Raw genomic sequence first — 22,776 nt, 5'->3', positions numbered from 1 at the left:
TTCCATCATACGTAACACCACCAGAGAACAGAAAGCAGCATTCTTTCTCTGCAAAGACATCCCTTGGGGTGCAATAAAAAGTAAGTGTTTGGTCTTTGTCCCTTGCTCCTAAGTCCTTGGAGTGATAGGATTGTCTTTTGTATGCTAATGAGATGACTGATGGCTAGGGCCTCATAGCTTCAGAATGGTGGGGTGGTGGCGGTTGGCTAGAAAGACCAAGCCTGGCAACCCCCAATCTTCCAGGCAGGGGAGACTGGGAGCTAAAGATTGAGTTCAATCACTAATGGCCGATGATATCATCAGTCATTCCTATGCAATAAAACCTCCATAAAAACCCATTAAAGATGAGGTTTGGATAGCTTTCAAGTTGGCGAACACATGGAGATATGGGGAGGGTGGTACACCCCCACTCCACGAGGACAGAAGCTCCTACAACTCAGGGTGCTTCCAGACTTTGCTCTGTGTACCTGTGCAGCTGGCTGTTCATTCGTATCCTTTATAATAAACTAGTAGACACAAATGAAGTGACTTCTAGAGTTCTGTGAGCTGTTCTAGCAATTTTTTGAACCTAAGAAGAGCAGAGTGGGAATCCCCAATTTATACCTGCTTGTTCAGAAGCACACACAGGGGCGGCTTGGGACTTGGAATTGGCATCTGAAAATAAGCAGTCTTGTAGGATTGAGCCCTTAAACCTATGAAGTTTAACTTCAGGAAGTTAGTGTTAGAGCTGAATTGTGCCACACCCAGTTGGTGTCCAAAGAATCAGAGAATTGGTGTGAAGGAAAAACAAACAAACATACATTTGGTGTCAAAAGTGTTGTGAGTCAAAACAGCTCACCCCTGATTAAATATATCTTTTTAATCTTATTGTTTTATCTATTTGTTGAAAAATTAGTATTTAGCAAAATCTCATAGGTTCTCTGACTCTGTGTGTGCATGTGTCACAACTGTGCCATCAGGTGAGGTTTTCAATAATGAGTTTGGTAAGTATAAAGGTGAATCTGAGATTTTTTCTCCTCAAACATTTCAGGTCTAGATTTAATGTTGCTCTGTTCTTTCTCCTCCGTATTCCTTACTTCCTTCAAGTAAACTTCAAGCTCATTCATCACTTTTGGAAGCCGATATCAATGCCACCCTGATATCAATGCCGTCCTCTTCAGTCACCTCTCTGCTTGGTTCTGCAGAAACTCCGTTTTCTAACACATTCTGTAAGGCAGTGAAGAGTCAGGAACCGTTTCAAGCCTCAAAGACACGGTAGGATTTACCATGTTCATCACTTAGACCAGAGGCTATGCAGAAGATCGATTTGGGGAAGGAGGCTAGAGGTGTCATGCATGAAATCACAGGTTCTGGAGTCGGCTAGACCTGAGTCCAAATCCAGTTTCTAACACTTATTGACCCTATAACTTTCAACAACCTACTTATGCTCTCCAAACCTGCATTTCTTCATGAAGGGCTATAGTAATGGTTTTCAATTAAGTCATAAAGTGCTTAATGTAAACACTGGCACGTAGTAAGCCCTCACAAATGGTAAAGCATTAAGTTTAAGTGCTGTGTTGGTTTGTGACTGTTTTTCAGTTGGGTCTTAGCTAGATTTTTAAACTCTTTCTTGGGGTGCCTGGGTGGCTTAGTGGGTTAAAGCCTCTGCCTTTGGCTCAGGTCATGATCTCAGGGTCCTGGGATCAGGCCCCACATCGGGCTCTCTGCTCAGCGGGGAGCCTGCTTTCCCCTCTCTCTCTGCCTGCCTTTCTGCCTGCTTGTGATCTCTGTCAAATAAATAAATAAAAATCTTTAAGGAAAAAAAAAGTCTGTCTTGTCAGCATCTCTTATTTCCCACTAAGAGTACCTGATACAATGTCTATCCCACAGTCCTGAGTAGGTTATTCAAAGTGTGATCCCATTCCGGCTGTGCAGCAATCTTATGTCAAAGGAATGTAGACTGGGCCACATTGGGCTTTGATACCCACTTCTTCTTTTAGTATCTTTCACTCTAGGCTTCCCCTTCTGGGCTCATACCTCATTCAATGCCAGGGACTCTCAGCACTCCTGACCTGCCCTGCCCTAGAACACGTCCTTCATTAAACTTACACTGCCACATCATATACTTTTCAGCTCTCTCTGCTTTCTAATTCTTTCAATAAATTCAATAAACTTTTACTGAGTACTTACAACATGCTACTGTTAGGGTCCGTGATCAAAGGAACGAGACTGATACAAAGCGAAGGTCAAGCAAAGCTTTATTTCGCGCCAAGCATCGAGAATCAAACCGACTGGTCTGGGCCGCCTCTTACAGAGAGAGCGACCCCTCCCAGCCTTACAGACTAACTTTTATAGGGCAAAGGCCATGTGGTTGAGCCTGGCCACACACAGGTGGCCAATGAGATTGTAACACACAGAGAAAGTTGCATAGTCATGCTAGGTCACACACAGGTGGCCAATTGAATTACAGTTCACTCTATAGTAGATATTTGAACTAGCCTATCACCTTGGTCAGAATGGGTGCCCAAAAGGCGGGGCCCACATTCTTTGGTAGTTAGGGAGATAGTGTGTGCGCTGTACTGATTGGATGTCTCCACTTGGCCTGACTAGTCCTTGTAGTCTGGGCTCTGTTATCAGGGACTGGTCGACCATATTTTACTGGTTTCCCGGACTTGCTTTTAAGTTCCCCTGTGGGGGGGCAAGGTCAGTTTAAGTTTTACTGCATAAACGACAAAATCACTGTTTAACCAAGCTGAAATCGCTCTGGCTAAGTAGGGCCTTACACTACGAGGCAGGGAAACAAGATGAAAGCGGTACAGTCTTTATACTCCGGTAATTCATATTGTGCTTATGATGTGATAGTTCACTGGTTCTCAGCCTCAGAATTAGAACCATTTTAAGTTTTAAAAACTGCAAATGCTTATGTCCCACCTAATTTAATAAATCTGGGTGGGACTCAGATATATAGAATTTGTAAATCTTCCTCAAGAATATTACTGAATCACCAGAATAAAGAAGACCCACAGGATGTAAGAATTGAAAGGTGCTAAGAATCTGGAAGTGTTGGGTGAACTTCATATTGGAGGTTTAAATGCTGAAGGATGAGGAATTTTCCAGGGGGAGAAAAGAACTCCAGGAAAAGGAAAAGCATAATGCCTAACCCTAAGGCATCTGAATTTATTAGTATAGTTTTTACTGATACCCTCATGGAAGAGGGTTACAAGATTCATTTATTAAATGACTAATATCTGTGCATATGAACTATCAATTTCTGGGGAGAAATGCCCTACTCTGGGTCATATGTGCTCTCCTCTCCCCTCCCACTGGTTTTCAGCCCCCCTCCTCTCTCAGGGTTGGAATGTCCCAACATGAGGCCTATCATTGTTCCAGCTCAACCCTCTCTCCACTTAATCATCAAACACTTTCTCCATCTTACTCAGAAAATAGCTGAGGCGCTTTGAGGGCAGCAAGAGCACAGCTCACAGTGGAGGAAATGCCCAGAGCAGGGGCGAGAACTGGGTTGAAGGCCTCCATGTCACCACAGTGTTTCTCCCTTTCCTCTTCCTTGAGGTTTCTCCTGTATGTGGCTGGGGAAATCCAGCCCAGTCATCTCTGCAGACTTTCGAATTAAAGCTTGATCTTCCACTACGGTTGCTCTTGGTGAAGAGAGTTGGCTCAAACAATGGTCCCCACCCACTACCAACACTCATACAGACGTTCATCTACTCAAGCTCTCCGAAATGTTCTAGCCTCTCAGAGAAAAATATACCATCTCTGTAAGCCCCCCAATTAGTCAGAATGACAGACTCAGCCCTTAGAAGGGTGTTTCCGTGAAACACTTAATGTCTGGTATAGTCTTTCTGTAAGGTCTCCGGGCTAGTCACCAATCACCTATTAAAGATCCCATCAGCTTACTTCCCCTCCCACACACCCTGAGTATTCATGAGGAGACAGGCAGGTCTGGCTCAAACCCCTTACCAGGTCACTTTAAACAGGTTTATAGAAAAGATTAATTTGCAGAATACAATCAATAGCAGGTATTAAGTCAGCGGATGGATTGTGAACACGGAAAATTCCCTGTGGCACCAAAGTCCCATCTTTTGAGTCCTTCCACCTCTCTCACGCTGATGATGAGGTCAGGAATCTTTCTGGCAGGGCTCCTGTCTATGGCCTCCTCCCCTGTCCTCTGATCCATTTGTGTCTCTGGCTCTGGCCTTGAACTTCCGCTGTGGGCTCCAGTCCTAGTTCTGCCATCTCAGACACATTCTCAGTTGACCATTCAGCAACTTAACTTCTTCTTGATCCAATGACTCCGGCTATCATGTGTCTCCCCCCTACCCCCCAGGAGTGGAACGGGCTTTAGGGCTGGTGTCCTTAGAACAGTCTCCCCTTTCCCTTCTTCCTATTGACTCACAGCACTCTATCCCCACACAATGAAGACAGGTCCAGCAGGCTGAATACTGGCGCCCAATTCACTGGAACCTACAGATGTTGCCTAATTTGGAAAAAGAACCTTTGTAGATGTGATTAAGTTAAGGGTGAGGAGATTATCCTGGATTGTTGGTGGGCTCTAAATGCAATCACCAGGGTCTTCCTAAGAGAGAGGCAGGGAGAGATTTGATGGAGAGATCAAAGAAGGTGATAGGAATTGGAACACAAGAGATTTGAAGCTGCTGGGCTTGAAGATTAGGGTGACAGCAGCCATAAAATAAGGAATGCTGAAAGTCTTAAAAGCTGGAAGAGCCTGGGGCACTTGGGTGGCTCAGTCGTTGGGTGTCTGCCTTCGGCTTAGGTCATGATCCCAGGGTCCCAGAATCGAGCCCCACATCCAGCTCTGCAAGGAGGTGGGGGGCTGCTTCTCCCTCTCCACTCCCCTGCTTGTATTCTCCCTCTTGCTGTGTGTCTCTTTGTCAAATAAATAAATAAAATCTTAAAAAAAAAAAAAAAAAAAGCTGGAAGAGGCAAGAGACAGAGTGTCCCATAGAGCCCTCTTCTGGGAGAGTGGCCCTGCTCACATCTTGACTTCAGCCCAGTGATTTATGCCTCCTTTCAGACTTTTCTGTATTTCATTTACAGATAAATACAGGCAAAAGTTTACTCAAAGAAACAATGACCTGATTTTTATTACATGCAAAGTAAAAAGTAAAATATTTCTGTATCATTTGAAACTTTATAGTGAGAATACATTTAGATATATTTATATAGTTATATTTATTTATATTTATTTACTTATAGAACTTTTAAAAACAGATTGCCAGGATATAGACTAAAATATCAAAAGCAATTAATCTCTGAATGATAGGATTCTCAATGACTGACTTCCTTCTGGGCAATTTTTTTTCCATTTTCTAAGTTCACAATAGTGTACAGCTAATTAATACTTTAAAATTTAAAAAGTTGTAAAGAGGGACGCCTGGGTGGCTCAGTGGGTTAAGCCTCTGCCTTCAGCTCAGAACATGATCTCAGGGTCCTGGGATCAAGCCCTGCATCAGGCTCTCTGCTCAGCAGGGAGCCTGCTTCCCCTTCTCTCTCTCTCTCTGCCTCCTTCTCTGCCTACTTGTGATCTTTCTCTCTCTGTCGAATAATAAAATCTTAAAAAACAAAAAAAGTTATAAAGAAAAAGATCTTGATGTAAATCATTTGCTGACATTGAAAAAGTTCACAAATACTCATTAGTCAGTAGAAAGAAAAAGCTACAATCGGCGTAAATATCATGGTGATTTTTATTTTAAAACATGCACATATATAGTCAGAAACAGTAAAAGTGCATACATCAAAATTATCTTTGATACAATTATGGCTAATTTTTGTTTTACACTGTGTTTTTTGTGTCTTCAAATATTCTGCATTAGTTATTTATGGATTTGATAATGAAATAAAATTATTATTAAATTAGAAAGTTAGGAGTACGTTAAATAATAGAATAAAAGATTTGTTGGGCCAGAACACATGGACCTTCATATAAGAATATCAGATGGCATGCTAGAATAATAATGTAACTCCTATAACTGGACCATGGAAGATGGTTTTAAAAATGCTTTCTGGGGTCGCCTGGGTGGCTCAGTGGGTTAAGCCTCTGCCTTCGGCTCAGGTCATGATCTCAGGGTCCTGGGATCGAGCCCCACATTGGGCTCTCAGCTCAGCAGGGAGCCTGCTTCCCTCTCCCTCTCTCTCTGCCTGCCTCTCTGCCTACTTGTGATCTCTGTCAAATAAATAAATAAAACCTTTAAAAAAATGCTTTCTAAATATATGAATAAAAACTAGGGTTAAAATTATACCTCTCTGACACACCCACAAGCTAGGGTAAGTCCTACTCCCGTGTAGGCTGCCTGCTTTCCCATAGATTTGCACCTAAACACCACTGTGAACTGGTGAAACTAAGAATTTACAGTATTGTCATCTCTCTCCTGTAAGTCATTCACAGGCCTCCTTCACTCCTGTAGGTTAAACATCTCTCCAGGGTCCTAGATTCATGCCATCACTCTTGGCATTTCCAGCTTCTCACTCCTAAATTAAGTGGGACCGAGTCTGTCCAAGAAGATAGCCTTCATTTTAGAGAAGGTGTGTGCCTCACAGTTGGCTTTGCATTTCTTCCAATTCCAGGCTTCTGCTGATGAGACTGTTTTGGTCCCAGAAGTGAATCCTGGCCAAAAGCAGGTTCTCCCTCACCATGAAGGACAGAGCTGCACCTACGGTGCAGGTAGGTGCCTTTGCATTCTCAGCCTCTCAAGGACACCTTTTCTGGTGTCAGAAATAGCCCTTTGTCTCTGCCTCTTGGTAATCAGTAGCTGAAGCATTGAGCAAGAACTCTCTCAGCAAGAATTCTGCCCATTGAGATCCTGCCTCCAAAGTCCCAGTGACTAGTGTGACGTATGTGACCACACCAGATGCACATCTTATTACAGTTACGTGGGAACAATCTGACCAGATCCTGAATCATGCACGAAGCTGTTACATATGTCACCACCAGACATATGTACAAAGGACACTGGGGCTTTCTGCCTGTTATCTTTATTGCCAGCTCACGCTGGCTCCAGATCCTATCGAGCTGGATGATGTGGACTCCCCAGTGATATTTTTGCCCTTCTGACTCAGAATGTCCCAGCAGACACCAAACACAAGGCAGAGAAGAGATGAAAAGATAAGTACATTACGAGATCTAAACAAAGCTAAGGATCCCCGGAGATGATTGATGGGGAAAATATTTTCTCAGCCCACCTCCATTTATGACTTTCTTCCTCCAACACAATCTCCCGCAGAAGTTTCTATAAAATCTCCATTTTGTTCTAGATTCACTTGAGTTCTTTTTTCTTTGGAATGAAGGACAGAAGCCTTGAGCACCCCCTAGAGGTAGGAGTGTGCTAGGAAGAGTCTCAGCCTCCCTCTTGACTTCAGTCCACACAGTCCATCTTAACAGCAACCTTAGTTAATTGCTTGCCATCTTCCACCCACTTCCAGCCCGCTTCTAGGTGACCTGTCTTTAGCCTGATCAGGAGACCTCTGACTGCGGCTTCTATCCTCTCGTATTTCAGCGCCTCTGATCTCTATAATAGGAAGTTCTCCTTGCTAGCTGCTTAAACAGCACAGTTTATGTTTCCATCTTGTCTCACATTTTCTCTTTTAATATAAGTACTTTGTTAGTCATATTCTACTTGACATCTCTCCCCCATGTTCCCTTCCTCTTTATCCTTATTATTGCTCTTCATTTTACCTAGAATTCTTTTCCTTCCCTGGGCCCTCATCTCCTCATGAAAATCGTTTCCATTCATTAAAAGCCCAAGTCCCAGGCAAGCTTCCCCACACCCAGCTCTGAAATCCTGTAGAACTTGTTTACAAAGCCTTCCTGTATTCTCCTTTGTATTTTAGTTATCTCTACATTGCTTATCTTATTCTATTCAACCAAATGCCTACCACAGTGTCAAGGTCTAGTGTGCAGTAGATGATCCATTGTTAAATGTTGAGTTATATTGTTGAAGGATGATTTCAAACAACCCATTTTCAAAGAACAGAGATAACCACACTGTTGAAAAAGAAAGAAGACAGAAAGAAAAGGGAAACAGGACTGGAAGAGAAAGGTCACGAGAATCTCAGCCTGCTGTGGAAAGAACACTGATGAAGGATCAGCAGCCTGGGTTCAAGTCCCACGTGGCTGTTAATGACCTAAATGACCACGAAACTACTCTCCAGAGAATCAAGGGAGTGGGTTCCATATCGAGTTTGTCACCACGATGAAACTGTATGAGCATCTCCCCATCTAGGCTCCCGATAGCTGACTAAACAAGATAGCATTGAGACTGCACTGCAGAGCCCTAGCATCAGATGTGTGCTAAGACCTGTTGATGCCTCCTTTCGTCACACAAAATGGAAACATTCTGCAACATTCTCAATTTTAAGAAAGGTTTGCCTTCTTTATTCATTGAAAACGGGCACACACAGGAATATTTGCCTGGTGATGTAACAGTAGAGAACTATACAACTTGTTTAATCAAAATACTACAGAGGGGTGCCTGGGTTGCTCATTAAGGGGCTGTCTTTAAGGGGCTGTCATTAAGGGGCTGCCTTCAGCTCAGGCCATGATCCCAAGGTCCTGGGATAGAGCCCAGAATCGGGCTCCATGCGGGGTGGGAAGTCTGTTTCTCCATCTCCCACTCCCCCAGCTTGTGTTCCCTCTCTCACTGTCTCTCTCTCTCTCTCTGTGTCAAATAAATAAATCTTAAAAAAAAAAAAAAGTACTGCAGAAACATTTGTTTTCCCCTCTAGATGTGTTCCTAATGGAAGTTTTCGGTGGCTGGTTCTCTTCATAGGCTGAACCTGTTTTCTTGATATTTTTTCCTCTAGCCCTTGCCATGTGCCATTTTAGGTAGAAGCTTCCAGTCTGGCAACTAAAAGGAAAGAGCTATGCCAAAGAAACTCGTAGTCAACTACATCACGGTCTGGGAAGATGGAAATCATCTGACAAAGATTGTTCTACATGGTAAGCAAGAAAGAAGGGTAACACTTGGAAGACAATAAAAAAAAAATGGGAAAGAATTTAAATAAGGTATGCCAGGAAAATACACAGATTCTAAGGAATTGAACTAAAGATTCTAGAACCTAGGACTGTTGCAGATGTTTAGATTAATACATGTAGCAACAACTCATTTACCAAGGATTTTAGAGAAATGAGGACTGCTGCCTATGGGACTTTTAGAGTTCACTGAAGTTTGATCTTTGTATTTTTAGAAAGTGGATTTAGTTTCACTATGTTATTATGATGTTTTCCTGACTTACTTAAGAGAATTCCAAACTACCCTCAGTCCCTGCAAATATGTGTTCTTTTACTCCTCTGTGCCTTTGTGGGTGCTCCCTTCTCCTGCCATGCCCTCTCCTCCTCACCCTTCAAAACCTATTTTAAATCTCTTGTGACTCCACTCAGCAAAGTAAGTTGCTCCCACTGCAATAGTCTTGGGTCATAGCTCTATTATGAATTTTTGCAATCCCTGAGGCCCTAGCTGGATGAATGCCAGGTGCATTCAGTTGGGGGTCCTCCTGAGAAGTGAGAAGGAAACCGATAAGGAGACCAGTACTCTGCTCAATTATGAGAAGTTAGGGGCCTTTCTTTACTGAGCATCTAATGCTATTATCTGTTTTTTTTTTTTTTTAAAGAAGCCTTATGAAATGTTTTCTTCTGATGCTGTTCTGGGTATATTCTGAGAGGCTCTTAATAGAAGCCAAATTGTTGGGGGGGGCGGGCGGAAATCTAGAGGAGGAGAGTGCTGAAAGAGGAGGGAGAAAAAAAAGAATCCTCAGTCTCAGAAGACATTGCAAGAAGCAAGGTCTAAGTTTGCCCACTCCCACACCTTCACTTAGTTCTCCTCCTACAGGTCTTTAGATTCCAGCTTCCTTAGGAAAGCGTGTCATACTTTTTCTGATGAGAACAATCAGAGCATCTTATACCTCTCACTTTCAGCATTTACCACAGTTGCAAATATATATATATATATATATATATATATATATATATATATGGTTCTTTGATGGATGTCTGTTTTTATCACTAGGCTCCTGAGGGTGGGGACTCATATCTGGTTTTGCTTCCCACTATTCCCTAGGTCCCAGCATAGGTCTGGCATATAACAGGGTTTTAATATTTGTGGAGCAAGTGAATAATATTGCATGAAAGGCAATGGGGAAAAGGAATTGACATACAGATTTAAAGGGACCGTTTAAGGTAACTTAGCAGTTCCGCTAACGATCAGCCTGATGTGATCAATCTAACGATTAAGGGCATGAGAGGTTTTGTCCTCCTGACATCACATATCCGATGTCTTTCCCAACACTACCTACCTCTGACACCAGCTGGGTGGCCAACAATTCTGGTGCTATTTCCTTGGAGTTAATATCAGATCTCCTAACTGAAAGGGCTCAGCCCCGGCGAGACTGCCTCCACTTCCAGGTGCCCATTACAAGCCCCAGACCACCTGTGCTTTGGATCCACCAGACATAAATGGAGGATTCCCATGACCCTCTCCTCAGGTTGGACGTTTTGCTAAAATGGCTCACAGGACTTAAGAAGGCACATTACTTACATTCACAGGTTTACTATTAAGGATACAAATGAACAGCCAGATGCAGAGGTACATAGCATGAGGTCTGGAAAGGTCCCAAGCGCAGGAGCTTCTGTCCCTGTGCTATGCCCCTAGCCCTTAGAGGTGTTCTCCAGCCTGGAAACTCTCTGGACCTTGTTGTTGATGGGTTTTTAATGGAGGTTATATTACGTAGGCATGACTGACTAAATCACTGGGTGTTGGTGATTATACTTAATCTCCAGCCCCTTTCCCCTCTCAGGAGGTAGGGCTGAAATTTCCAAACTACTAAACTAGGCTTGGTCTTTCTGGCTCCCCTTGCTAAAGCTATCTAGAGGCTCGCCAAGACTAGCCTCATTAAAAGACACTCCTATCACTCTTATCCCAAGAAATTCCAAGGGTTTTAGGAGCTCTGTGGCAGGAATAAACAAAACCAAAGATCCCTCTGTGATACCAAGGGTGGGAATAAATTTAAGGTTGTAAGTGTAGGGGTATATACAGTTAATAAGTAGACTGTAATGATGATATTAACCAAGGTTTCAAAGGTAATAATAAGGTATTAGGTTACCGTTGCATTTCATCTCAATTTATTTCCCACTAACTTCTTACATGGGCAAATTAATGACATCAGTCTGTCTTCACTTAGTAATTACAGCAGTCCCCTCCCCACTTTATGTAAGCCCAATACCATGTTATTCTGAGTCATTTATTTGATAATCAGATGTTACAGATGCTCATGAGAATGTGTAGCTAAATTAAATATTCTGGCACTGTGTTTTCCCAGAAGAGAGGAGTGGAGCCTTTTAACAACTTTGGGCCCTACTTAAGACTTAAGAGTTTAGACCTGCACTTTCTTTGTTTCTCCTATTCTCCAACACTTAGCATATCAAAAAACAAAACAAAACAAAACACTTTCCAACACAAACTGTAAATAAATTGATCAGTTAAGGTAATAAATCAGACCCGGTCCATCTATATACCACCACTGACAAAATTATTGCTGACAGGGCAACAGAAAGCAAATCAGATACAGTCTGTTGATGGAGAATTTCAATCATTGATCCTTCCAGTATTTGTTGCAAGCCTTCTGCATGCCTGACACTAGATATACAAGGAGACCTCTATGAGGAAGTGAAAAGAGGTCTATAGGATAGGAATAAAACTCAACACGTAATCTGCCCTCAAGAAGTTCCCAATCGTGTTCGAATAAAAGATCACAAAACACATTTTAGAACAAAATCTATAATTGGAGACTACGATAAAAGAAGCATTCTACAGAAATGTGGGGGAAAGTGCAACCAAATCAGTTTGGGGGATGAGGGAAGTTTTCCCGGGAAGCTAAATTTTGAAGGATGAGCTAAGAGAAAAGGATGAATTAGGAAGAAGAGGGTATTTTAAGCAAAAGGAAACATATGTATGAAAAAGCGCACAACCTAATCAGTAAACTATAAGGAATTCACTGCAGGTCTTTAGGCAAATACTTTCTACTTATGGACATTCATAAATACAGAGCTCTGCATCCAAGCAGAGGCACATCAACTCTTTCAGACACGCCCGAAGGAGTTCGTGGTCAGGTGAGGTAATTTCGGTCCTGGCCACATGATCGTTGAGTTATTCCTTAATCCATTTAATTACTCCATCGGGTTATCCTTTCATCCATCTAATTAATTCCTTAACTTGCAAGGTGGCAAACTCAAATACCTACCATGAGTACAGCTGGCTGGGTAGGGCCTGAGGTGAACTGGAGTGTGAGGTGTGAGGTGACCTGTGTCCAGCTATGGGGATGAGCAGCCCCAGGCACTGGTTGATTTTACTTTGCCAGAACATGGCCTCAATGCCGCTATGCCTTTGCTCTCTCCAGGCAAACCAGAGACCTCCTTCAATTTTGAAATTTTGAGAACTAATTCAAAGTTTTAAAATTATATGCGGGCCAAACTTGACCTTGACCTTCTGAGATGGTCATCTCCAATAGGCAGTACAATATGTAGATCTAAAGTTCAACAAGAGTGGTACACACCAATAGCGGACATCAACATATATTTCATAGCTGAAGCTATGAGAAGAGAATAGGTCACCTGAGGGTTACATATTCACTGATACAACAAAAGCAAGGTATGGCAGAACTCTAAGAAACGGGAGCAGATATGTAATAGGTGGAGGAAAAGGAACCAAACAAAGAAGAAAAGGCCTTTCATGAACATTTGAAAATTAAATAAACTGGACAACAAGGATTCAAGTAATTTTGTCTTACTTGCAATCATACAAGCTACCTCAGGCAGTTGTTATCAGAGTTCCATAGTATCGGTAACTTAAGCTCATTTAATGACTTAACCCAAGATTTCACAGTTTGTTTTTTTTTTAAGATTTTTTAAAAAATTTATTTATTTGACAGATATCACAAGTAGGCAGAGCAGTAGGCAGAGAGAGAGGGGAAAGCAGGCTCCCCGCTGAGCAGAGAGCACGATGCAGGCCTTGATCCCAGGACCCTGAGATCATGACCTGAGCCGAAGACAGAGGTTTAACCCACTGAGCCACCCAGGTGCCTGGTTTCACAGTTTTTAAATAGCAGAAATAGGGTTTACACGCTAGTCTTCCCCAAATACCACAGATCTTCATTCCACCATGCTGGCTCCAAATTTCTTATGATTTGCCGACTAGCAAAGCCAGGAAAACAGAAGTAGGAAAGAAATGATGCTAGTACAATCAATCAGCCTCCTGCAATTCTCACTTTTCCCCTGCTTTTGACACAGTAGGAAACACTGGCTCAGAGAAGTTAAAAAAAAAAAAATCACCTTGAAATTCCGGTTTTTATTAACACTTAGTCTAAAACCCCAACCCCATCCTTTAGTATTCACAGGCAAAGAAACATTAACTCTTTGCTTGCATAAGTGTACAAGCACTCGGGACTTTCATAGTAAAGGCATCAGATGGTGCACTTGGGTGGCTCAGTGGGTTAAGCCTCTGCCTTCTACTCAGGTTATGACCCCGGGGTCTGGGATTGAGCCCCACATTGGGCCCTCTGCTCAGTAGGGAGTCTGCTTCTCCCTCTCCCTCTGCTGCTCCCTCTGCTTGTGCTCTCTCTTTTTATTTATTTATTTATTTATTTATTTATTTATTTATTTATTTGACAGAGAGAGATCACAAGTAGACAGAGAGGCAGGCAGAGAGAGAAAGGGAAGCAGGCTCCCTATTGAGCAGAAAGCCCGATGTGGGGCTCGATCCCAGGACCCTGAGACCATGACCTGAGCCGAAGGCAGCGGCTTAACACACTGAGCCACGCAGGCGCCCTGCTTGTGCTCTCTTGCTCACACACACTGTCTCTAATAAATAAATGAAATCTTAAAAAAAAAAAAAAAAAGGCATCAGAAATGATATAGTATCTTTTCTGTACTAAAATCATTAGAGAGAAAACTATGGGACATCTTAAGGCCTTGCTCTACCCCACGTAATCTTCTTTCTTTATGCAAATGTACTGGCTGTGACGGAGATTCCATGTGGTTCTCAGGAGCATGGCATAAATGAGTGTTAGAGATAAGTACATACTGACAAAACATTTCTTATAGTGGATGTTGGCAGAACATTATTATTATGAGTCTATAAAAGCTTGGAAAATTTTTTGCTATAATCCATCTTGTGATAATGAAAACTGTTTTACTGGAATTTGACCTGAAAGAATAGAACTTGGTCACCAAGTTTCAACCCCAATCTTGTTGAAATTTCTCCTGCTGGTATGAACAGGGATTTTTTTTTTTTTAAACTTTGATATATATACTATAAAACCAAGTTATACAAGTGTGTTGCAATCGAATTGATTTCAAATGCGGGTTTGAGCATGATTATTTCAAGATTTCTTTACTTAGGTAGATTAGTGGGCCTGGGCAAGAGATCTCTACCCAGAAGCTCCAACCTGTCAAAATGGTTTCATTTGGTCCAATTCTATTCTCACCGCAGGTAAAGTAACAATCCCTGTAATAACTTCTGGAGCTTACCTTCTTGAAAGGCCCTAAAAAAAGTCAATTAAATTAAGGTAGTAAACAGAAAATAGAATTGATTTCATTCATTCAGAAAATATTGAGTGTGAAGGCATGGAGGATATCAGGATGAATCAGAAATGGATTCTGCCCACAAATCATCCAGCCCAGGGTGGGGGTATGGCACAGCTAATTAGCTGGATTAGGGCTAACATCACTGTTGAGAACTTGAAGTACATGTATTTTGTGTTGTTGATCCATGGACTTTGAGGTATAGACCAAGAAACAGGTGGCATATGGCAAAGTTAGTGTTCTTTTTTTTTTTTTTTTCAAAGTTAGTCTTCTGGTATGAAAGTTGAAAAGCTTGGTTTGTATTTTCTCATTGTTGCTTGGAACCCCTGCTCTTCCAGCTCCCAGTGGAGGGATCTGCCCCTGCAATTCTGGCAACCCTTTTAGGATCTGGCCCCTAAGGGATTACAGACTTTTTTTTTTTTTTAATTCTATTTATGTATTTGTCAGAGAGAGAGAGAGCACAAGCAGGGGGCAGTGGGAGAGGGAGAAGCAGGCTCCCCGCTGAGCAGGGAGCCTGATGTGGGACTCAATCCCAGCACCCTGGAATCATGACCTGAGCCGAAGGCAGATGTTGTTTAACCAACTGAGCCACTCAGGTACCCCAGAATTACAGATCTTTTAGTCATCAAATAGGAACCCAACTCCACATGTGTTAACTTATACAACTTTACCAGAGTGAAATGTAACTTTGCATGAATGATTTAGCCTCTCCCCCAATTCAGGAAATAATCATACTCTGATATAAACATATATTTGCATGAATATGAAAAGATCAGAAACAAGTTAAATGCTGAACAATTGAGGTGTGGTTAATTAAATTTTGGCTATCCCTATGGTTTATTACTATGGATCCATTAAAATGATGTGTTAGGAAAATATTCACCATATGCTGTTATAAAAATTGCCTACAAAATCATAACATGGTATCATTACATTTTCCAAATATGTGTATATTCATGTTGTAGGTTCAAAAAAAAGACTATAAGAATAGAAGACTCAAATATTAATGGTGGTTCCCTTTGGGTGGTAGAATTATAGAAGAGTTTTCTTCTTCGTGGTTTTCTTGTTATTTTCCAAATTATACAAAATGTACATGTGTTACTTTCATTATTCAAAACAAATTATATTTTTAACAAGAAAGACCAAAATGTAGTCTAGCTCTTCCTATTTTGTAGCTTTTCTTGACAAAGAAGTTTTACCAAATTCCCCAAGGACTAGAACGGAAGGCTATTTTAGTGACACCAACTGTGCCAACTCAAAACCTTACAGAACTTGTATCAGGAGGCAAAGAAAAGCATAACTTCCCATCCTGTCTGGGGCATCCTCCTCAGGAACTGAAGGTTGTCTTCCTACATCTTTTTATGTTCAAGGGATTTTAATTTATTATATCTATGGGACCTCGAAGCAATGTTAAAGTCTTCAGCATTTCTTCCAGTATTCTAGTTGGCCATGTGCAAAGAGGACTACTGATAGCCTTTGGTAGTGTACCAGAGTTTCTGAGAGGCCAGTAATATAGGCACTATTTGTTGTTTCCTTTTTTTTTTAAGATTTTATTTGTTTATTTGACAAAGAGACAAACAGCATGAGCAGGGAGAGAGGCAGATGGAGGGAGAGAGGGAGACTCCCCACTGAGCAGGGATCCAGATGTGGGACTTGATCTCAGGACCCTGGGATCATGACCTGAGCTGAAGGCAGAGGCTTAACCCACTGAGTCACCCAACTGCCTCAAATAGGCACTATCTGGAACAGAACAGCATATTAGTTAGGAACATCGGTCCTGGAGCCAGAACTTAGAATCCTAACACTAAAATTTACTAATCATGTGGCCTGGAGTATATTACTTAATCTCTTTGTGACTCTATTTCCTCATCCATCAATTCAATCATAATAATGTCTACCTTATCATGTTTCTATGACGATTAAAAATGACAATGTATGTTAAGGACTAAGCACAATGTCTGGCACGTAGTAATCAATAAATGTAAGGTATTATATTCCTAAGATAAATACAATACGGAGATAAAAATTAGTGTTATGAGAGATCTAGAGAGGGCATAATTACTTTTGGTTGAGAAGACTGAAAAAACTTTGTACAAGGAGAAAATTGAGATATTCTGAGATGAGGGTAAAGGCATTCAGGAGATGGCAGCCTCCGAGCATACAGATGAGGAAGCTATAGAACACAGGTCTTGAACAGTTTTCCCGGAGCATCACGTATATGAAGTCTTCATGAAACAAGAATGCTGGGTAAACAAGTTTAGACTTAAGCTTATGGGTAATAAGGACATATTTCATCTATTATAATTTTCTTTTTTTTTTTTTTTTAAGATTATTTATTTATTTATTTATTTGTCAGAGGGGGAGAGAGAGAGGCAGCACAAGCAGGGGATGCTGCAGGCAGAGGGGGAAGCAGTCTCCCCACTGAGTAAGGAGCCCAGATGCAAGACTCAATCCCAGGACCCTGGGATCATGACCTGAGCCGAAGGCAGACACTTAACTGACTGAGCCACCCAGGAGTGCCCATTTATTATGATTTTCATTCCAAAATAATTTTTGTAACATTGCACAGGATTCCTCTTGTTGCAGTTAACTCGAGCATGTATACAAGTACTTCATTTATCCATCTCATGACCTACCACATTCTCTATTATAACCAAGTTTTATTTTTTAATTTTTTTTAAAGATTTTACTTAGTTATTTGACAGACAGAGATCACAAGTAGGCAGAGAGGCAGGCAGAGAGAGAGAGAGAGAGGAGGAAGTAGGCTCCCTGCGGAGCAGAGAGCCAGATGCGGGGCTCCATCTCAAGACCCCGGGATCATGACCTGACCCGAAAGCAGAGGCTTTAACCCACTGAGACACCCAGGCGCCCCCCTAAAATCAGGTTTTAGGGGGGCGCCTGGGTGGCTCAATCGGTTGAGGGTCCAATGTTGATTTTAGCTCAGGTCATGATCTCAGGGACCTGGGATCAAACTCTGCCTCAGACTCCAGGCTCAGGGTGGGGTGTGCTTGAGACTCTCTCTTTCCCTCTGCCCTTCCTCCAACTCAAATGCACGTGCATGCTCTCTTTCTCTCTCTCTCCCCCTCTCCCAAATAAATTAATAAAATCTTTTTTAATTTTTTTAATTTTTAAATTATTTATTTATTTATTTATTTGAGAGAGAGAGAGAGAGAATGAGAATGAGAGGGAGAGGTCAGAGGGAGGGACAGACTCCCTGCCGAGCCGGGAGCCCGATGTGGGATACCATCCTGGGACTCCAGGATCATGACCTGAGCTGAAGGCAGCAGCCCAACCAACTGAACCACCCAGGCACCCCTAAAATCTTTTTTTAAAAAACAAATAAGTTTTAGGGGTGCCAGGCTGACTCAGTAGAACATGTGACTCTTGATCTCAGGGTTATGAGTTCAAGCCCCATATTATGTGTAGAGATTGCTTAAAAAAGTAAAATCATAAAGAAAACCCCATACGTTTTAGCCATTGGTAAGTGAGAAAAGTCTCCTGGTCGAAGCATAGAGTATTCTCCTGGGGCAGGGAAGAAGCTAGATATAACAGAGTAAGGAAAGCATGATCCTTTATTTATGTAGCTCTACAGATGGTTTAAGGCATCAGGGGATATGAAAGGAAGCAGGATTTTGCTTGGGTCCTGTTAAGTAAGATCATCTTTGGGATAAACATTAAAATGACAAAAGAAACATATGAAGAAAAGAACAAAGTTCAGGACAAACAATACCCGATTTCAAGATTTACTGTAAAGCTTGAGTAATGAAGATAGTGTTGTACCGGTGAACGGATAGACATACAGACCAATGCAATGAAATAGAAAGCCTGGAAGAAGAACCATACATTAGTCGTCAGTTAATTTATGACAAAGGTGCGAAGGCATTCAATGAGGAGAGAGAAGTCTTTCCAATAAATTGTGTTGGAACCACTAGATATACATATGCCAAAAAAAAAAAAAAAAATCAAACCCCAGTCTTCATCTTACATCATATGTAAAGATTAACTCAAAATGTCATGTAGATCTAAATGTGAAAGCTAAAACAATAAAACTTTTAGAAGGAAATAGGAGAAAAATGTTTGTGACTTCAGACAGAACCAAAAAAAGAAGAAATCATTTTAGAATTGATAATTTGGGGACACCTGGGTGGCTCAGTGGGTTAAGCCTCTGCCTTCGGCTCAGTTCATGATCTCAGGGTCCTGGGATCCAGCCCTGCATTGGGCTCTCTGCTCAGCAGGGAGCCTGCTTCCTTCTCCCTCTCTCTGCCTTCCTCTCTGCCTACTTGTGATCTCTGTCTGTCAAGTGGATGGATAAAATCTAAAAAAAAAAAAAAATTGATAATTTGAACTTAATCAAAGTTAAAAAAACTTTTGCTACTTAAGAGATATTAGGAAAGTGAAAAAACTGAAAAAAAAGACTAGGGAAGACGTTTTATGTGTATCAGCCAATAGATTTGTATCTAGACTGTATAAAGAACTCTTACAACTCAATAAAAGAAAGGGCAAACAACTTTTTAAAAATCTGAAGACTTGGGGTGCCTGGGTGGCTCAGTGGGTTAAGGCCTCTGCCTTCGGCTCAGGTCATGATCTCAGGGTCCGGAGATCAAGCCCCGCATCAGGCTCTCTGCTCAGCAGGGAGCCTGCCTCCTCCTCTCTCTCTCTGCCTGCCTCTCTGCCTACTTGTGATCTCTGTCTGTCAAATAAATAAATAAAATCTTTAAAAAAAAAAAACCTGAAGACTTGAACAGACACTTCACCAAAGAAGATACATGGATAATCAATGAGCATTCAACGTCATTAGTCTTCAGGGAAATGGACATTAAAACCATGTAAGATATGACCACATAACCACCAAAATGGCTAAAATTAAAAAGATTGACAATACCAACTGCTGGGAAGCATGTAAAACAAATAGAACTCTCATATGTGGATGGTGGCAATGAAAATACGCTACAGCCACTTTGAAAATGGTTTGATAGTCCCTTATTAAGTTAGACATATACTTGCCATATAACCCAGAATTTCACTCCTAGGCAATTTGTCCATGAGAAATTTAAAAATATGTCCATACAAAGACTTGTCCATGAATGTCCATAGCAGCTTTATTCACATATTAACCCCCAAATATAAACAACTCAATTGTCCATCAACAGGAAATGGGTAAACACATTACATATTCATTTAATAAAATACTCAGCAGGGACGCCTGGGTGGCTCAGTTGTTTAAGCGGCTCCCTTCGGCTCAGGTCATGATCCCAGCGTCCTGGGATCGAGTCCCACATCGGGCTCCTTGCTCGGCAGGGAACCTGCTTCTCTCTCTGCCTCTGCCTGCCTCTCGGCCTACTTGTGATGTCTCTCTCTCAATCTGACAAATAAATAAATAAAATCTTTAAAAAAAATAAAATAAGGGGCCCCTGGGTGGCTCAATGGGTTAAGGCCTCTGCCTTCGGCTCGGGTCACGATCCCGGAATTCTGGGATCGAGCCCCGCGTTGGGCTCTTTGCTCAGCGGGGAGCCTGCTTCCCCCTCTCTCTCTGTCTGCCTCTCTGCCTACTTGTGATCTCTGTCAAATAAATAAATAAAATCTTTTTAAAAAATAAATAAATTAATTAATTAAATAAAATAAAATACTCAGCAATAAAAAGGAGCAAATGACATATGCATTTATCTAAAATTCTAGAAAAGGCAAACTAATCTATAGTGATAGGAAACAAGTCTGTTTACCTAGGTTGGAGTGGAGAGGGGAAGATGTGTTCAAAGGGAACTTTTGGGATAATGGAAGTGTTCTATGTCTTTGTGGCATCAAAACTCACTGAGCTGTGTACTTTAAATGAAGGCACTTCATTGTATATAAATTATACCTCTATAAAGCATGAGAGACACTAGGCACGCCGGGTGCAATGCTGAGGAGTGGTAGCACATGCAGATGATAAAATATTACTGTTCCCTAGGCTTCACAGTGGAAAATAATGTGCATAATTTTCAATAAAGATAGAAGTTTGCTTTCTTTGTGCTGCTCCTCATTCACTGATCCAACACATATTTATTGAGCTTCTACTATGTGCCGGACATTTGACTCCATGTTGAGAGTACAAAGGCAGGCAAACAATCTTCACACAGTTCCTAACCTCACAGAGCCTTCAGTTCAGTGAGGAAGGTGGAAAGGCCAACTACAGTTTATGAGGATGATTTCTGTGAGCAGAAGAATAGGAGATGTCAATGAAGTACTTTTGCCTTGTGACCACTTCCTGAAGCAAGTGACATCTAAGTTCATATCTAAAGAGTGAGGTTTAGTTAACCAAAATAAAGCTAACTGTCATTCCAGAAATGCTCCCTTTCAGGAGGGACACAGAACAGATGGTCACATTCAGTATGTTCATGTATACAAGCTTTGAATTAATGCTTCCCCAACTAATCTGTTTTTCAAAAATTTTTCAAAGCCGCATTTTTTTTAAACTTATCCATGCTTTTAGCTTAATACCAAAAATACATACATTTTTAATCAAATCCTGGTAGTTTTATGACTGAAATCCTTACCCATTTTTGTACAGTATAACTTGTTATACAATGAGAGTTTTCATTTTAAACCTATTTTAGGTAGTGTAATTATAGAGTCACATTATTTACTATGAAATAATCTGATACAATTAATTATACTGTCAAGTCAGAAAAAAGAGGAATCGTCTACATATGAGATATACTAAAAAGGTAACCTTGTCAAATATATTTGGATAGGTAGAGGATAATCCTTCGTGAAGAGTGTTATGCCCACCTTAGAGTGTTTGGAAAGCTTTGGGATGGTTTTGTGGTTGGTGCATTGATTGGGAGAGGTATTTACAACCAGAGGTTAGGGTCAGGGGCGGTAAATGCTTTTCCATGGTTGGGGCAATGGCACACATACAAAAATTACTCTGGCCCCCCAATGCTAATTGCATCCCCACTGAGAAGTACCATTGGAAGTTCTCCTGTGCCCTTTCCAGCTCTAAAAGTTTGCTGGTGGATTTTATGCATTCACCTGAAATGGCATTGCTTTATCAAGAAGACAAAAATCAGCCAACTTGACATCTGTGATAATTAATTTTATGTATCAATCTGGCTGGGCTACGGTGCTCAGATATATGGTCAAACAAAATTCTGGATGCTTGTGTAAGGGTGTTTTGGATGACATTAACATTTAAATCAATGGATTTTGAATAAAGGAGAATGCCCACCGAAATGTGGGTGGGCCTCAACCAATCACCTGAAGGCCTGAGTAGAACAAAAGATTTTCCTCCGGGAAGTGAGAGGAAATTCTGCCAGCAGATGGCCTTTGAACTTGAACTGCAGACTAAACTTTCCAGTCTCCATAACTGAGTGAACCAATTCCTTAACTCTCCCCCAAATTCTTTCTATTTCTTTCTATATTGGTTTCATTTCTCTGGAGAACCTTGACTAACACAGTGTCCTTATTCTTTTTTTTTTTTTTTAAGGTTTTTATTTATTTATTCGAGAGAGAGAGGTGGGGGGAGAGATTAAGAGAACAAGTGAGAAAAGGGGCCGAGAGAGAGAAGCAGACTCCTTGGAGAGCAGGGAGCCTGATGGAGGGCTCCATCAACCCCAGGACGCTGGAATCATGACATGAGTGGAAGGCAGATGCTTAACTGACTGAACGACCCAGGTACCCCTCTAGCATCCCTAGTCATGGGCATAAGATTTACAAAATGTTGAATGGAAAAACAAATTTATCCACATTTCCACATTTGCCATATTATCACATTTATTCTGGAGATGGATAGCCATGGTTTCATTAATGCATACCTCAAATCTCAAATATTTCAAGTATTTGAGTTTTAGAATGCCCCTGAGCTTTTTTTTTTTTTAAATATTTTATTGATTTATTTGACAGAGAGAGAGAGATCACAAGTAGGTAGAGAGGCAGGCAAAGAAAGAGTGGGGAACAGGCTCCCCACGGAACAGAGAGCCTGATGCAGGGCTCGATCCCAGGACCCAGATCCCAGGACCCTGAGATCTTGACCTGCCGAAGGCAGAGGTTTAACCTGCTGAGCCACCCAGGTGCCCCTAGAATGCCCCTGAGCTTTTAACTGAGTATCTTTCCTCTGCACATTTAAACTCATGTGCACAGAATCCCTGTGATTTTGATTCATTTACAGGTAACTCATCAAAACCTCAACTCGCAGCCTTCACTCTGAGCCT

General features: G+C 41.5%; 1 long non-coding RNA gene across 2 annotated transcripts; it reads left to right on the top strand.

Annotated features, from left to right (window-relative positions):
• LOC116864989 lies at positions 1 to 22,776 on the top strand. 2 transcript variants are annotated; one of them, XR_004382120.1, is made up of 4 exons: positions 1 to 80; positions 6,583 to 6,679; positions 8,818 to 8,953; positions 22,734 to 22,776. It is a non-coding gene; the product is annotated as an uncharacterized LOC116864989 (long non-coding RNA). The 2 variants fall into 2 exon arrangements; XR_004382121.1 differs by lacking the exons at positions 1 to 80; positions 6,583 to 6,679 and adding an exon at positions 7,403 to 8,377.

This window comes from Lontra canadensis, unplaced genomic scaffold, assembly GCF_010015895.1.
Source record: "Lontra canadensis isolate GAN:19392208 unplaced genomic scaffold, GSC_riverotter_1.0 scaffold7, whole genome shotgun sequence".
Taxonomy (NCBI): Eukaryota; Metazoa; Chordata; class Mammalia; order Carnivora; family Mustelidae; genus Lontra; species Lontra canadensis.
This window is presented reverse-complemented; position numbering and strand designations above follow the sequence as displayed.